This window comes from Neovison vison, chromosome 7 (assembly GCF_020171115.1).
Source record: "Neovison vison isolate M4711 chromosome 7, ASM_NN_V1, whole genome shotgun sequence".
Taxonomy (NCBI): domain Eukaryota; kingdom Metazoa; phylum Chordata; class Mammalia; order Carnivora; family Mustelidae; genus Neogale; species Neogale vison.
The window spans coordinates 97,255,467-97,272,576 of NC_058097.1; the positions used below are offsets into that span (position 1 = coordinate 97,255,467).

The following is a 17,110-nucleotide window of genomic DNA, read 5'->3' on the forward strand; positions in this document are numbered from 1 at the left end:
AGCATTTGAAAATTTGTTGTATGTCAAAATAATTTTTTTCTTAAAATATTTTCTAGTCTTAATAAATGCAGCTTTTATTTTGTTTCTAATTCCTTTTTAATCATAGCTAATGGGAGTACTAATACTGTGACACTAGGAGTAAAATACTCCTAATACTAAAATACTCCATAATACTCCCAATACTAAAATACTCCTTAATATTATATGGCTGAGTAATAGTCTGTTGTATTACTCAGTCATAAGAAAGAATGAAATCTTTGTCATTTGCAGCAACGTGCATGGAGCCAGGGAGTATAATACTAGGTGAAATAAGTCAGTCAGATGAAAACAAATACCATATGATTCCACTCATGTAGAATTTAAGAAAATGTATATTAGACCAATTTTTATATTTTCCTGCTGTGTCTGTTATGGGCTGACTGTGTTGAACACCTGATTAGGTGTTATATAGGGTGAGATTATATAGGGTCTTTTTATTTATTTTTTAAATTGTCATTTGATTTATTTAAACTAAAACAAAAAACAATTCATCATCTCTTCCACTTCTTTGCACACCCCATCTCTTGTGAATACCTGTCCGTTCTCGGTGTTTATGAGCTTGGTGCTCTTGCTTTAAGATTGCCCATGGAAGAAAGATCATACCGTAGTTGTCTTTTTCTGAATTTTCTCTTACCCTAATGCCTTTGGGATCCATACACGTTGTCACAAACAGCAGGATTTCTGTTGTTAGTGATTGAGTTAAATATACATTCATGGATACGCTCATCACATCTCTCTTGCATCCATCCGAACACGGGGATGCATTCGTCTTTTGAGTTAGTGATTTCATTTTCTTCAGATAGATATCCAGACGTGGAATTACTAGTTCTATTTTAATTTTTTGAGGTACCGCCATACTGTTTTCCATAGTCGTCGTTTCTACCAACAGTACATGAGGTTTCCTTTTTCTCCATATCCTCATCTACACCTGTTGCTTCTTGTGTTTTTGGTCCTAGCCTAACAGATGTGATAGCTCAGGGTTTGGATTTGCATTTCCCTGATAACTGCTGTTCTGGGGCACCTCTCATGTACCTATTGGTTATCTGTAGATCTTTGGAAAGTTTCTCTTCACATCTTCTGCCCATTTTTTAATCAGATTGTTTTGTTTTGTTTGCTTTGCTATTGACTCTTATGAGTTCTTCATAAATTTTGGATATTAGCCCCTTATCAGATATCTGTTATGCACTTGTTTTCTCTCATTTAGTAGGTCGCCTTGTCATTTTGGTGGTGATCTCTTTTGCTGTGCACAATCTTTTTAGTTTGATGTAGTTCCACTTGATTATTTTTGCTTTTGTTGCTTTTGGGGACATTGCCAGAACAGCATGGCCAAGAGCTGTGTCAAGGAACTTCCCATGTTTTCTTCTATGAATTTTACAGTTTCAGGTCTTAAGTTCAAGTCTTTGAGTTAACTTGTGGGTATCACATAAAGTAATGGTCCAGTTTTATTCTTCTGCATGTGGCTGTCCAGTTTTCCCATATTTTAAGACTGTCCTTTCCACATTGTACATTCTTGGCTTCTTTGTCATCAAATTAATTGACCATGTATGTGTGAGTATATTTCTGGGCTATTTTCTGTTCCATTGATTTACATGTCTGTTTTTATGCCAATAACCACTGTTTTAATTACTATAGCTTTCTAAAAAAGGCATTTTAACAGTTTATTTTGGAGGTCATTTTAAAAACAAAATTAAAAATTAAATTAAAATTAAAAAATCTGAGAAGAAAAAATCATCATACAGAATGCACTCGTTAATTAAGTATGGTGATTAAATGAAAATAAGGAAACTATGTATTCTTCTGCAGTTCTGTAGATAAGTCCTATTGTCCTGAAAGGTTTATACTTCCAAAAAAGGGAAAACTCATGGTAATGAAAGCTGCCTCTTACTCATGTAAATCTATAGTAGGAACCAAAGTTTTCCATTCTTACCAGTAAGTCAGTTTTGATCTTCAAACTGTGCCTTGTTTTTATTGTTTTTAATAATTTTTATTTACATATAATATATCATTTGCCCCAGGGGTACAGGTCTGTGAGTCATCAAGCTTACACAATGCACAGCGCTCACCATAGCACATACTCTCCCCAATATCCATAACCCAACCACCCTCTCTATACCCACTTCCCCCCAGCAACCCTCAGTTTGTTTTGTGAGATTAAGAGTCTCTTATGGTTTGTCTTCCTCCCGATCCCATCTTGTTTCTGTGCCTTATTTTTTTTTTAAAAAAGATACAATGCTAGAAATTCAGTGGGATTTGGTGGTCTTCCTTTTACAAGCACAGAAGTTCCCATTAACAAAATAGTCATAACTGTCTGATCCAGTTAGTACAAGTTGGCAAAGACTAGAGAGCTGCTTTCTGTTTTGATGACCTTTCTGTATGAGTCTTTTCCTTATCTACTATCCTGTCAACATTGTCTATGAGACAGTCCTTAGAGTGAGGGTTTTCTGGAACCTGCATCTCCCCCTTCAGCATCTGCTCCAGTTCCTCTGTGTCTGGCAGACCATGTAAGACATAAACCTCAAAACCCAGTTTGGGTGGGGCACCTGGGTGGCTTAGCAGGTTAAGCCTCTGCCTTCGGCTCAGGTCATGATCTCAGGGTCCTGGGATCCAGCCCCAAATCGGGCTCTCTGCTCAGCGGGGAGCCTGCTTCTCCCTCTCCCTCTGCCTGCCTCTCGGCCTACTTGTGCTCTCTGTCAAATAAATACATAAAATATTAAAACAAAACACAACCCAGTCTTGGAAAACAAGCAGAACCATGAGAAACCTGGGAAATTTTAACACAAAGATGCCGGGATAGAGTCCAGTCCAGCCCCCGACCTTGCCCTACAGGGCTGTCTGGGCACAGGAGCACCCAGAAGGTAGAGGAGAAGGGTGGGACAGTCCAAGACAAGGTGCCCACATCGGGTCCGATGCTCCATGGTCCTCCCAAGAACCTGGAGGAGGTGGGGAAGGACGGGGCAGGGAAGGGAGCTGATTACCTGCACCCAAGCTGCTTGGGCTAAGAGCCCTGCCCTATGCCACCAACTCTCAATACTATGGTTTCATAATACATATAATAGTTTGAAATAGGAGCGTAGTGCGTCGTTTTGTTCTTCCTTCTCACGATTGATTGCTTTGGCTCTTTGGGTCTTTTTGGCATCCAAACAATTTTTAGGATTGTTTGTCTTATTTCTGTGAAAAATACCATTGGAATGTAGACAGGGGTTGCACTGAATTTGTAGATTGCTTTGGGTAGTATGGACATTTTAACAATATTAATTTTTCTAGTCCGTTACCATGGAATATCTTCCTATTTGCATCCTCTTTAATTTCTTTCTTTAATGTCTGGTAGTTTTTTAATATACAGGCTTTTCACCTTCTTGGTTAAATGTATTCCTTGGTATTTCATTCTTTTTTATTGCAATAGTAAATCAGACTGTTTTCTTAATTTCTCTCTCTCTTTTTTTTTAAGATTTTATTTATTTATTTGACAGGGGGATCATAAGCAGGCAGAGAGGCAGGCAGAGAGAGAGAGGAGGAAGCAGGATCCCTGCTGAGCAGAGAGCCCAATGCGGGGCTGGATCCCAGGACCCTGAGATCATGACCTGAGCCGAAGGCAGCGGCTTAACCCACTGAGCCACCCAGGCGCCCCTTAATTTCTCTTTTCAATAATTCATTACTAGTGTAAAGAAATACACAGATTTTTGTGCATTGATTTTTGTATCCTGCCACTTGACTGAATTTGTTTTTTAGTTTTGACAGTTTGGAGGTGGAATCGTCAGGGTTTTCCATTATGTGATATCGTGTCGTCTGCAAATAGAGTTTTACTTCTTTAGGGTTTGAGTTTCAGTCCCACCACCCAAACCCTAGGATTTTAGCATCTCTGTCACAATACCGTTGCAACACAGTCGCAATACCGTTGTCAAACCCCCAAAGTTTAACTTGGAAAGTATATTATTTAAAATAGAGTTTATATTCAAATTTCCCTACTTGTCCTCCAAATTTTATTTCCCCTAGAATCCAATTGAGCATTATATGTCATATTTGGTTTTTGTGGTTTTTTAGCCACCTTTATTCTAAACAGACTACGTGGGGACGCCTGGGTGGCTCAGTCAGTTAAGTGGCTGCCTTCGGCTCGAGTCATGATCCTGGGGTCCTGAGATCGAGCCCCACATCAGGCTCCCTGCTCAGTGGGGAGCCTGCTTCTCCCTCTCCCCCTCCTCCTGCTCATTCTCTCTCTCACTTGCTCTCAAATAAATAAATAAATAGAATCTTAAAAAAAATAAAAAAGATCCTTATGACTATAACACACTTTCAGAAGTTCTCTGATCCAAATTTTTCTTGTTTCCTCATGAATAGGATTAGGTTAAAGGTGGTTTTTGGTTGGTTGTTTTTAATTATCACATCAAGTTTTTTTTTTTTAAGACCAGATAAAATGCTTTCACAGCATTACCTGAGTATATTAAAACCAAAGAACCCGTTTTTTTTGTTGTTGTTATTTAAAATTATTTTTATTTTAATTCCACTATAATTGACAGAGGATGTAAAGTGAAGCTCAGGTGTGCCATGCAGTGACTCAGTACTTACATACTATCCCAACCCACACGTCACTCCTTCGTCCCCACCACCTGTTAACACCCCCAGCCCCCTCGCCCACCTCCCCTCTGGTCACCGTCAGTGTGTTCTCTGTCCTTTAGAGTCTGTTACTTGGCTTGTCTCTCTTGCGCTCTCTCTTTTTTCAGGGTAAGAAATACTGGCTAGGCGATACTGCGTACTTCCTATTGTATCACCCCAGGAGGCCCGTAATATCGGTTTATCCCATTCTTTGTACTATTAACTTAGAGCACTTGGTTAAAGCTTTGGCTGCTAGATCTCTACATTGTAAAGGTAACTTTTACTTGGTAATTAACCAGTGTTTTGTGGGTGACACTCTGCACCATGTGAACATATCCTGTTCTCCAGCAAACTTTTGCTCAGTGGATTTAAATTCATTAATGATGCTCTCCTGAATCCATTATTAGGTTGGCTGTGGTACAATGGCAATTTTCTAATTCTGCCTCCTCGTCTTTTAAGCATAACTGTGACCTCATTAAGAAGTATCTCTGGCTGCCCCAAATATGCTGAGCTGCTTCTTTTTTTCTGTCTAGTGGATTAGTATGAGATCTCTTTAATAGAAAAGGCACAAGTGCTGATAGATGTCTGCTGCGCACCGGGAACACAGATAACGTGCCCTTCTGGTAACCTGCGCTCTAACTCCCAATATGGGAGGGGATCAGCCAGCATGTAAATAGTCTTCTGGGAAAACAGAGACAATCTACATAGCATGTATTTCTCTGGTGCTAAGGCTTAGATATGTTTATCTTCTTCAAGTAAAAAGTACAGAAATACCACGTGCCAAATATTAAAGCCATCCCAAGAGATAAGGGAGACCAAGACCCTAAGGACTCAGAGGATGATTTGTTGTGGGGCAATGGAGACCATATTTGAGAAAACATCTGCCTTAAGTTTTTGTTGTTGTCATTGTGTTTTGTTTTGTTGTGTTTGTTTTGTTTGGCTCTTATAAGTAAGAAGAGAACATCACCTCCATGAAACACAAGCAGGCTGCTCGCTCATGTCCTTGGTGTGGTGGGGACCGGACCCCAGACACTGACCCCTGAATGTCTCTCTAGGAGACGTTAAGGTGCAGCCGGGATTGGGAACCGTTAGGGGAAGAAGTAACTCCAGCTCGAAAGATGGGTGGAAGGTGGACATGTAGAGATGGAGGGAGATAGGACCGTGAACACAGGTGAACTGCCTGATGGCCAAGATTGTCTCTTCTTTTCCTTCTATGAAACCTTTTTTCTTGGCACGCCTACCTGAAAGGTAACTTGAAAGATAGTGTCATAAAGTTCACTCATTTGAAAGGCTCAGGCAGAAAGATCGCTGTGATTGCGTCATTTAGAGAAGACGAAGGTGCTGTTCTGGATCATGTCCTCCAGCTTATCCTTTGTAGCATAGCAAGCCCTGTCACCTCAGTCCTGGCAGGCCCATTCACAGAAAGACATTACAGCCTTTGCTGGGTGGCAGGATAGTAAGCAAAACATGGTTTATTTTTTATTGAGAATGTGTTCTGACATAGTCACGATACTGCAAAAGATCAAAAAAAGTCCAAGCTTGGTTTTCATGTTCCTGCTTTAGCCATGGGTTTGAAAAGTGGATTTCAAGCTTGTAAATACTGGTAATGAGACACAAGAAACAGAATGTAAATATTTTGAAGGGTTATTAATCAAGAGTGGTGAGTCACAGATAGTGGATGAAAAGCATAAAACCAGCCACGTCAGGGCTTCAGATCAGAATAAAGTTTCAATTCTGGTATCTATTGAAAATGGCCAAATTGAAGATGAATATGAATAAATATTGATAATACAAACTATTGAATTTCTCTGGTGGTAAATATTCCTTGGGTTTTGCACATATTCCTAATACAAAAAAAAACATATATTATGTAAAAAGTTAGAAAGAAACCCTTTGAAAATGTTTCCTGTTCCTGTTTTTTTTTTTTTTTAATTTATTTGACAGAGATCACAGGTAGGCAGAGAGGCAGGCAGAAAGAGGAGGAAGCAGGCTTCCTGCTAAGCAGAGAGCCTGATGCGGGGCTCGATCCCAGGACCCTGAGATCATGACCTGAGCTGAAGGCCGAGAATTTAACCCACTGAGCCACCCAGGCACCCCACCTGTTCCTCTGTTTTCAAGAAAGCACAAGTTTTAGAGAATCAAAGCAGAATAGCAGACCACATGGGGTCCTGAGCCTAAAAATATTTATGTACACAGAGGAAAAGTAAGGTCAGCCAAATTTGAAACATAAGCGCTATATTTTTCTTTGCATTTGCAAACATTACCTAGACCAATATCCACCCTTATAAGAAGGTAGTTCCCTTGAGTGCCCTCTGACAGGATTATAAGATGGTGACTCAGGGCTACACTCCTTTCCCTGGAAAGTTCTCAGTGCCCCCAGATGGGTCTAGTCATACTGGGACTCAACAACCCATGTAAACAATGAATAGATTTTCCTCACAATTTCTAAAGCACCATAACATTCAAAAATAGAAATAAGAAAAAGAGAAGAAAAAAAAATCAGTCAGTAAAATGGTAAGATTAACTAACTGGCTGTACTGTCAGGACCCAATTTCCAGTGGAGTGTCTGTCACCAGTTAGCTATGACTTTAAGTAAATCACCTCTTGATGTCACTTGCAAAGTGAGCATCAGGCTAATATTATAGTAGTTCATAAATATTTAAAGAATAAGAGTCACCCCCCCCTTCCAGAATGAAATCTTATTTGGAAACCTACTATGTAAAAGAGTTGAAAGTAAAGGTGTTAGGGGAAGAAGTCCTTTCTCCCAGGCTCCCCCATACTTCTGAGACCCATGGAGTCATAACCATGGACACTGAAGGGAACTGACCCTCAGAATGTGGTCTAGAAGCGGCAGGAGCAGCAGCAGCTGGTTGGAAACACAGAACCTTAGAAGCTATTGAGGAATGAGGAGTCTTAAACTTCTACAGGACTCAGTGAGTCAGAGTCTGCTTTCTAAGAGGTACAAGAGTGGTAGGTTTCACAGTGGAATTTGAGAAGCCCAGGTCTAGAGACTCCTAGAACTCCATATGAAAACTAACTACTCGAACTAGTTAACCCACAGAGATTGATGGTACTTCTTTGTCCTTTGGTACACCACGCTGACCAGTCCTCAGCTGGAGAACCACTGGGCAAGAACAAGTAGTGACGAATGTTGCTCCATTTTTAGAGTCTTGGAGTCAAGATTTCAGAGTTGTATTTGGTTTCACAAGCAGGGCAGTGCTCTGTCCGTTCCACAGCATTGTTTCAAGGAGGGACTATGTGATGGTCTTTATGCATAGGATCTGTCAGTCAAGGGTGCAACGGAAACTTAATGACACTCAACTGAGATAACAGACAAGCCTTTCTGATAGAAGGAGTACTCACAGAGTTGTGGGAGGAGTCAAGAGAACCAATAAGAGACAGTGAAGTGTCCAATGACTAGCAGTGGTGCCAACCATTGACGTTCCTAATCTTGATGGAGGAAGGAATGGAAAAGTGTCTTGGGGGAGCTTCAACTGCAGGAGGAGCCCACTGCAGGAAGGGTACAACAACTGCCAAACCACACATCAGCATGGAGCAGACCAGAAGAATAGATAATCTACACTTTTTCTCCTCTCTTACTCCCCTCCTGGTGGCCCCATTGGCCAAACCCAACTGGAATCCAGAGTGCAACTGTAGAACCAACTGATGGGGTCCATATAACTCAGCCTCCTGAGGCACAGAGCAAGGTACGGAAGGTTAGTGAATGATTCTGGAGAGAACACATTTAGAATGGCCAACACAGTAGCTTAGATGATTGGATTTGTACATCGGATAACAGGAAATAGAGTAAACTTGTAATGGAAAGGTTTGTTTTGCTTGTTTGCATACATATGTGTACGCAGATAGGTATATGGGTATACGTTATACATTGTATGACACAAATGTATATTAAACAGCAAGAGGAATTTTCTAGGAAAAAGTGAGATGTAGCAGGATGTGCACTTTGAAGAAGTGCTTTGAAAAGTTTTTATACTTCTGATACTTCTGTTTTAAAAAAACAGAATGATGTTAATCTGTATTAAATACATGCTCTTTGATGGGTACCATTAAAGACACTCAGGTCAAAACATGGACCCCATCTAAAGACTATAATATAGGTTAAAAATACAAAATACATCTAGAATATACATAAAGTATATATTTAGTTGCATTTATTCAGCTAGTACTTACTAAGCATGTGCTGAATACCAAACAATATCTTTGTGACTAAAGTTTACAAAAACAACTAGTCAAAAGCGATATGGTCCCTATCCACATGGAACTTCTAATCTCATTGGGAAGATTAATAATAGTTACAGCTCAAGTATGATGAAAAGAGAAACAGAGGATTCTTTGGGACTTTATAAAAGATACATGTAATTTAGATGAGAAATCCAGAAGAAGACATCTTGAGGCATTTGAGATCTGAAGTAGGAAAAGGAAGTCAGCCGGGTAACGGACGGTAGCGATGGAGAAGGATGGCTGAGGGAAGCAGCAGAGGTGAGCATGTGTGTGGGCATTGGAGAGAAGGCAGTGTGGGGTGCTCCAGCCAGAACAGATCATAAGTTCAGAAGGCTTGGAAAGAACAGAGATTCTGCCATACTTAACAGACTGAAGATAATCTCTTATACGTGAAGGTATGGGACTATAAAGCCAATGTGAAGCTATGAAATATTATAATTAGTGAATCACTTGATCAAATGGGAAAATTATCAATATAAAATATTGGGCTTACTATTACCACTTCAGCTAAAACTCAAATTCATTTTTTACTGGAAGTTTTTCTGAAAAATAAGGACAGAAAGGCATTTTTCTCAAAACTTTCCCTACATTTAATCTTTTCCCTTGATGTAGGGAAATGACTGAATCGTTCTGAAATTTCTGTCATATTTTGCTGTACATCAACCTAAGAATATCTCTTTAAAGGAAATTTATGACAGGGTTCTTTATTAACAGCCTGAGGAAGATAGAACCATGTTTGTTATTGCCAAAGTAGGATAACAAAAGTATCGTCAAATCAGGTTGACAATTAGCAAATGTCATGCGTGTGTGTGTGTGTGTTTTATGCTTATCATTGAAAATTCTTCTCTTTTTTGGTAATAGAGCTCACCTTCAGGGTTGTTCATCACCCACCTCAGGCACTGGACACGTCCATAACAGTGCAGTCTCTTTGCCTTCTGGACAAGATACCTTATGACCAATATGTATTTCTCTGAGTGCTAGCCAACTGAAAAGGACATAGAGTCTCTCTTGAGCTAGAATTATCTATTCAGACACTTCTATTTCATAGAAATTCTTACTGTAAAGATCCATCACAAGAGCACTATCAGAAGTGTTACAGAGCCTGACCGTGATCTTTGTCTCTGTCTTACTTTTCCGAGAGTTTTCTTCTACCACTAGAGTAGACCTGATGGCTTCTGACCCAGGAAAGTAAATAACATGATCGATAACACTTTATTTCTTTCATTACCAAGACTGCCATTGTTGTTGCAGATGAGAGGTAAAACGCTATTCTCAGATACATGAGTCTATACGTATGTGGGCATGATTGAAGGAGTGATTTCCTTCTCTTCCTCCTCTTTTCTTTCTTCTTCTTCACTATTCAGTGATTTTAAATTTATTTTTAAGGTTATGAAACACCAGCAAAATCTAGTTTTACAACATCCCTGTGACCCTCAGAAAGGTCCTTCCTGCCCACCAAAATCAGTTCCCAAAGCCACCCAGCACCTGGAAACTGTGAATTTACTTGCCAGCACTACAGATTGTAAAGGGATTTATACATTATGTGGCCTTTGTGCCTGGTTTCCATAGTCAGCTTATTGTTTTTTGAGGCTAAGCCATGTTGTGGTGGGTATCAGCACTTTGTTCCTTTTTAGGGCTAAATAATATTCCTTTGTATGGTAAGCCCTCATTTTGTTTATCCATTCTCCGGTTGATGGACATTTGTGTGGTTTCCATATTTTGACAATGTTTAATAATGCTGCTGTGAGCATTTGTGTACAGGTTTTTGTGTAGACATGTTTTCTCTTCTCTTGGGTCTCTGCCTAGGGGTAGAATCACTGGGTCATAAGGAACTCTACTTATGCATTTGGAAAACTGCCTGGTGGTTTTCTATGGTAGCTGCACCATTTCACATTCCCACTAGCAATGTATGATGGTCTCAATTTCACCACAGAAGAAATGATTTATCTGTCTATCTCACCATTACACATACCCTTCCCAATGTCCATCACCCAGCCACCCCATCCCTCCTCCTACACCCCCTTCAGCAACCCTTGGTTTGTTTCCTAAGATTAAAAGTCTCTCTCTCTCTCTCTTTTTTCCCCCAAGATTTTATTTATTTATTTGAAAGAGAGAAAATGAGAGAGCACAACAGGAGGAAGAGTCAGAGGGAGAAGCAGATCCCCGCTGAGCTGGGAGCCGATGCGGGACTCGATCCTGACACTCCAGGATCATGACCTGAGCCGAGGGCAGTTGCCCAACCAATTGAGCCACCCAGGCGTCCCAGATTGAGCCTCTTATGGTTTCTCTCCCTCTTTGGTTCCATCTTACTTCATTTTTCCCTCCCTTCCCCTGTGATCCTCTGTCTTATTTCTCCAAATTCCTCATGTCAGTGAGATCATATGATAATTTTCTTTCTCTGATTGACTTATTTCACTTGGGCATAATAACCTCTAGTTCCATCCCATCACTGCAAATGGCAAAATCTCGGGTTTACTGATGGCTGCATAGTATTCCATTGTGTGTGTGTGTGTGTGTGTGTGTATGTATGTATGTATATATATATATATGTATGTATATACCACATCTTCTTTACCCATTCATCTGTTGATGAACATCGAGGCTCTTTCCATAGTTTGGCTGTTGTGGACATTGCTGCTATAAACATTGAGGTGCATGTGCCCTATTGGATCATTACATTTGTATCTTTGGGGTAAATACCCAGTAGTGTAATTGCTGGGTCATAGGGTAGCTGTATTTTCAACTTCTTGAGGAACCTCCATGCTGTTTTCCAGAGTGGCTCACCAGCTTGCATTCCTACCAACAATGTTGGAGGGTTCCACTTTCTCCGCATCTTCACCAGCATCTGTCATTTCCTGACTTGTTAATTTTAGCCATTCTGACTGGTGTGAGGTGATATCTCACTGTGGTTTTGATTTGTATTTCCCTGATACTGTGTGATGTGGAGCACTTTTTCATGGGTCTGTTGGCCATCCAGATGTCTTCTTTGCAGAAATGTCTGTTCATGTTAGGAGGAATAATTTCTTAACCAGCTTATGGTGTCTTATTTTTCAAGCCTTATGGATTCAGTAGCTCATTTTAAATTATTTTACAGCAGATGTTTTTCACATCATGAAGAGCACAGAAAAAGTATATAATAGACACTGATCTTGCCAAATGTGGTATTTCTCTAATACCTAGTTTATAATAGATGAGACCATTTGGTCAGGGTCTCTGTTTGCTTATAAAGATAGAATCTTATTGGCCCATTAGTTATTAGTTAAATATAATCATGGGTATATACTTATAAATACATACACAGTCTATATAGTTTGCAAGTGATTGATCCCTCTCATATGGTCCATGAAATTTTCCTTGTTTTGTAGATGTTTTCATTTCATAAATTCACACATTTATTCATTCCACGAATATTGAAGTTCTACTCTATGTAAAGTGCCATGTTAGGCTCTGTTTTTAAAGTTCACTCTTAAGAAGATCTTGTTTTCAACAAGCATAGAGTCTAACAGGGAGAGGAGACGTCAGGAGTCACTGTGAGAGAGAATGAGCTAAGTTCCAAACGAGAAGCTTGAGTGAAACCACTCTGCTTCTGATGTAAGAGAGATTGTTTCTACCTGGGAGGGTAGGGTTGGTGGCCAGGAACGATTTCCTAGAGAAAGTGACATTTGAAAAGCATCTCTCAGAAAGGATAGATCTGAGCCTGTTAGGATTAGAGAAAAGCACATTTTGTCTGCAAATAAATTATAAGGATAGCATATGTGCTTCGAACAGAGGGGTTTGGTTTTGTCAGGGGCATGGTGGAACTAAGGATGCAGAGTGTGCAGTGAGATTGGATCCTGGGAATGGTGTCTAGACTGAATGTTCTGCAAAAGAAAAATGACCACAGCCTTAACTATTCCACAGAGTAACAGAGGGAGGTTTCTTAGGAAGAAGCTGAGAATGCCCTGGGGATTATTTATTTATATACTATTTATTTCACAAGAAAGAATTGTAGCAATGATTGCAAATTTATATGCCTTGATTTTTTTCACTCTATTTTTCTCATCCATAATAATTTATCTTTTTAAATTACCTATATGGTTTATAAAACATTTTTTATTACATCATTGTTTCTTAAGCTTATCTAGTAAAAAATGAAATCATCTTGGTTGCTTGTACAAAAGTAGCACACTACAATTTCTGTAAACATTTCATGTCTTGTTTCATAGACCATGTAGTTTTTTAGATTTACCTCCTTTTTGTTCACCATCTGTTTTTCCATCGTGGATCATCCTTCTGGGTTTGTTTTCCATTTTTTCCTCCCCAATATTGATATATTGTGTGTGTGTGTGTGTGTGTGTGTGTGTGTGAGTTTATTGTTCGTAAATGCTGTTGGCTTGTGTTTATCTCATTAGCATTTTTAGAATATAGCTTTTTCTGAATGTACCATTCTAGGATGACTGTTTCTCAGTCCATCTGAAATATTATTGTATTGTCTCTGTCTCCTATTGTCTCCTTCATTTGCAGATTTCTCTTTACTCTTACAGTCTTTGTCAAAGCTGGGTATCTTGTAGGTTCATTACAAGTGTCTAGTTCTGGATTTCCTTGTATTTTAATTTCCGGACGGATATTGTGCTTGGTAATGTGGGTTGATCTTTTCTATTTGTCAGTAGATTCACAATCATTAGTGCTACAAATATTACCTTTACTTCTTTTCTAGTCTCTCCTTCAGGTACTCTGGCTAGAGTTAGTTCAGTCTTTCACATTTTTTCCTTAAATATCCCTTGATCTGTCTTCTATATTTCCTGTCTTTGTGTCTTTCCATGTGACATGTTGCAGAATTTTCAGGTCTGTATTCCAATTCTAGTTTATCGACTTTTGGGGGTGGCATCTCATATTCCCTTTCACCCATCTGCCCTTTGGCTTTGTTTAAATTTCAACCATTGTATTTTTCAGTTATAAGCCTTATATTTTCTTCTTGTTTTATACCATCCTAGTCAGTTTTGGTCATCTCTCATTGCATGGTTGTGATGCTACCCTTTATTTCTTCAAACATTTCATACCTGTTTCTTAAGACTAAGTCTGAGATTTTAGTATCTGATGTCCTGGGTGGTCTAAATCTATTTTTCATTTGCTCATTTCTTTCTTCCAAGTCTCATTTCTAGTGGTTAGTTTCCCTGAAGATTTTGTGATTGTTGACTCTTACCTTCTGTTTGACATTATTTTATTGTGAAGAGGAACTTGGAGCCTGAATGCAGTGTGTATTCCATATGAGAGAAGGTTTGTGGGTTTCCACAGGAACCATGGGGCCATGGCAGACTGGGACCATTGGAACCCTTTTGAGGGTCTCTGGTATAATCCAAGCATCTCAGGTTCTGCCCCCCATCCCTGCTGCTAATGGAAGGCTGCATCTCCAGACCTTGGTGCCAGTGTTGGTGTTTGCCCACACGCTACTTTTTTCCTTAGTTTGCACATGTAGTTCACAGTGAAGATTTTAGCTCAAGATGATGGCTTTTATTTTCACTGAGGCCCCTTGGAGCTTAACTTCACCTACTTAAAGCTCAGCAGTGTTATGAAAATAATGTTTTGTACAGGATCTGCTTTATTTTTCTTCTCAAGATACTCTTTTAGAACCTCAAACTTGGCCTTCTGCTGGAAGCTGAGTGATAGATCATTGTAGCCCAGTAGCAACATGGGAATTACCAAAATAGTTTAGTCAACATAAATGAGACAAACAGGAATATTTTCAAATAAACATGCACTAATTTGGCATTTTAATTTGTCCAGTTTTGTTACTTATCCCAATTCTTGCTAGCTTGTGCCTTTCGGATATAACCCCAAATATTGTATTAATAAAATATTTGAAATGTTCCTGTTCTACAGAAGAAATAGCTAGGCCACTGGGAGACTAGGAGACTACTGGTGGATACGTCTTGTTGAAATTTCTATTTGCCTTATTTTAATATGCTTTGGAATGTTCAAAGGAAGTGAAAAGAGGGAGTCGGTCTATTGAGAAACCTGAGATCTGTGAAGTCAGGCCAAAAATGTCTTATGACCATTCTTCCATTAGGAAATAGAAATTTTTATCCATTTATGCCTGATTCCTTTCATGTCAATTTATTTAATCATTTTGTTGGTATTTGTAGATTGCCCACTATATGGTACATACTATTTCTTGTGGTAGAAAACCCAGGAAATTGCACTTAGAACTCTCTGTACTATAGATCTTACATTCTGTTCTCAAGACTGACATAAGCAAGGAGGAGTTGGAAGACAGTGTGGGGGGATGGTAGGGGCTGCGGAGAGCAGTGAACATGGCAAGAGGGGTCAAGTATCGCGGGGCTGAGATAAGAGATGGAGGGAGCTACTGGTTCTGAGCACTTTACTAATGAGCCTTAGAACCTGGTCTGACACGTCACGGCTGGAACACTCCCGTGGTTAGGGGAACAGATTGTTCAGGAAGTTGGTGTTATGGGTTCAGATGTGTCCTCCATAAAAGAGGAGTTAGAGGCCTCGCCCCTGGCACCTCAGAATGTGACTGTATTTGGAGATGGAGTCCTTACAGAAGTAATCGAGTTAAAGTGAGGTCATTAGGGTGGCCTTAATCCAGTATAACTGATGTCCTTAAAAACACAGAAAAGTTTGGATCTAGAGATGAACATACACACAGAGATGGACATAAAGATAGAAAAGTTTGGAGACAGAAATGGACAAGGAGGATACCACTTAAGAATGAGGGTCATGCTACTCTAAGCCAAGGCTCTGGCAGAAGCTAGGAGGCAGGCGTGTAGAGTGGCAGGGCCTTGGGCGTGCAGTTCTGGGTTCCAGAACTCTGGGACACTCAGCTTCTGTTGTGCAGCTCCTCAGATCAGCAGTACCATGTTACAGTAGCGCTCATGAGCCAATTCAGTCAGTAATTCATTGTGATTAAAGTTTCATGGGTATAGGACTGGAGATGAGTCCTATACCCATGAAAGGGTATGACAAGCAAAAAGGTTCAAGGACTGCAGATAGCCCATTAGGAGCCAGGAGGTCTTTATTTAATGAATGTATAATGTCCATTATGTGCCAGTGACTTTTCTGAGTACTTGGCAAATACTAGCCAGTATGCATCCAAATAGCGATCCTACTACAGAGGTTCAGCCATTATTTCCATTTTAAAGATGTGGAGTGACATTTTGGTCATGCCGTCTCCTTCTCAAGAGAAGGAAAATGTTTGAACAACATTACATTACCATGCAGAGATTCTTGGGCCTTGAATAAGAGGTTTTCCTGAGGGTTTTCCTCACATGTGTAAACACGCAGTGTTTTGAAGTCCTGTTTCTGGTGATAGTGGAAGATTCTGGAAAAAAGCATGCCCAAGACAGGGACACCCATGCTCTAGTCCCATCTCTGTGTTTGCTTGGCCTCACTTAGCCGCCTTCTGTCTCCAGTCTTACACTTGGTCATATGAACTAGATAACTGTAAAATCAAGTCAGAGAATAAATTTAAATATTACAATAAACAACAAAAAGAAATAGTCTCCAATCCATAGTTTGCCCTGGAGATTTTTATTTTTCAAGGAACTATCCCCTCAATATCTCCCAAACAGTGTTTTAATTTATATACTGTAAACTTCAGATCTAAGAACTCATTTCACTTACTTATCATATACTTGGAAGGCTTTGATATCATCTCACTGGAATGAAAGATACACATGTGATCTTGTTTTAAAGAGTTCAAAAATTGATGGTAATTTATGATCTATGTTGAGTAAGCATAACACCAGCCATAGGTTAGTCCTTTATGCAAAGCTTTGGATTCAGAATTATAAATTGAACTATGTATTAATCTCCAGACTCTTCTTATAATTCACTTACGGCATAGAACCTTAAAGAGGGAGTGATATTTACTAGACTGATGTGAATAAAATCAGGTTGGGTGGGAAAGAACCACCATGGACTCTTTTCTCCAAGGTCATAGAATGAAGGTGGTGTAACTCCAGACAGAGCAGAGATGGGTGATCTTTTACCAAGACTTGGTGTATTAGTCAAGGGAATAGCACTGTAACAGTCTTCAAATCCCACTCCCTAACACAGTGAAGATTGATTTCTTGCTCCCATCAGAGGTCTTGGGGTAGGGTGGGTATCTGAGCAGCCGGATGCGAGAGAGACTTCAAAACTCAGGCTCCTTCTTCTTCTTCCACCATCTTGGACACGTGTCCTCCATGATTACAGAGGAGCCCGGAGAGGGAGGACTGGAGAATCACATGGCTAGGCTCAC

General features: G+C 39.8%; 1 protein-coding gene and 1 pseudogene across 2 annotated transcripts in view; one reads left to right on the top strand and one right to left on the bottom strand.

The window, feature by feature from the left end:
- The window catches only part of GUCY1A2 (guanylate cyclase 1 soluble subunit alpha 2), a 308,917-nt gene that overhangs the window by 160,322 nt on the left and 131,485 nt on the right, over positions 1 to 17,110 (top strand). The gene's annotated exons all lie outside the window — the stretch shown is intronic.
- Positions 1,974 to 16,224, bottom strand: LOC122914625 (annotated as a pseudogene).